A 1,244-nucleotide genomic window follows, 5' to 3' on the forward strand; every position below is an offset into this window, starting at 1 on the left:
GTTTTATCAATGATCTTCCCACTCTTAAGAGTGGTGATGGATTTAATGTGCTTCATTTGATTTGAAGAGCTGGGATTACTTATCTCGTATTCCGGTTTAGGATTGGGGAGTGGTTATGCAGGAAGCATCCCCTTTTCTATAACCGTCATACGTGAATCCATCTTTTACATAAAATCTCGCATTGCCTGGATCAGTTTTTGCATGGAATTTTAAACCGATTCTTCTTGAGGTTTCCCTTGATTTGGATTTTGATTGAAGAAACCTTGAGGGGTAGCAGTTTGTCCATTTCTCCAACTAAGGTTTGGATGATTTTTCCAACCAGGATTGTACGTATTAGAGTTTGGTCCATTGAAAGGTCTTTGATAAGTATTTATGGCATTGGATTATTCATTCAACACTTCTCGAAAGGCGAGTATTGTAGGACAATTTTCAGTTGTATGAATGTTGCAATCATAGATGCCGCAAACACTTTCATTAACCTTATCCTTCTTTCCTTCTATGGCCTCAAATTTTCTTATGAGCGTAGTCACTTTATACTTGAGATCATCCTCTTCTTTCAAGAGATACAATCCACCTTTCTTCTTAGATTGTGTCCGCCTAGACGTGGTGTTTGATTTTGGGTAATAGTCCCATGATTGTGTTTTTTCAGCAAGACTATCGAGGTAATCCCATACCTCGTCGACATTTTTATTAATGAATTCTCCATTACACATTATCTCGACCATTTGGCACATGGAAGATGTCAGTCCATCATAGAAAAAATTTGTAATGCGCCACGTTTCAAAGCCGTGTTGTGGGCATGAACTGACCAAATCCTTGAACCTTTCCCAACATTGGTAAAATGTTTCATCCTCCTTTTGGGTGAAGTTCATGATTGCTTTTCTCAGGGTAATCATTTTATGATGTGAAAAAAATTTCTTTATAAATTCCCTCCGCATATCATTCCATGTGCTAATGGATCTAGGACGCAGTGAATGTAACCACGTCTTAGCCTTCTCCTTCAAGGAAGAAGGGAAGAGTTTCAGCCTGACTGTGTCCTCAGACACATTTTGAAAATATAAAGTGGCTATGATCTCATCAAACTCTTTCAAATGTAGATATGGTTCTTCAGATTCAAGCCCATGAAACTTAGGAAGGAGTTGGATAACCCCTAGCTTGATGTCCATATGTCCTGTATTTTTAAGAAAAATCATGCATGAGGGCGTACTCACCCCCGCTGGTTGTAAATAATCTCGTAAAGTACG

General features: G+C 38.7%; 1 non-coding gene across 1 annotated transcript; it reads left to right on the top strand.

The window, feature by feature from the left end:
• The first annotated feature begins 783 nt into the window (after positions 1 to 783).
• On the top strand, positions 784 to 890 carry LOC131247605 (small nucleolar RNA R71). Its single transcript, XR_009171882.1, has one exon. It is a non-coding gene; the product is annotated as a small nucleolar RNA R71 (small nucleolar RNA).
• Positions 891 to 1,244: the final 354 nt, after the last annotated feature.

This window comes from Magnolia sinica, chromosome 5 (genome assembly GCF_029962835.1).
Source record: "Magnolia sinica isolate HGM2019 chromosome 5, MsV1, whole genome shotgun sequence".
Taxonomy (NCBI): domain Eukaryota; kingdom Viridiplantae; phylum Streptophyta; class Magnoliopsida; order Magnoliales; family Magnoliaceae; genus Magnolia; species Magnolia sinica.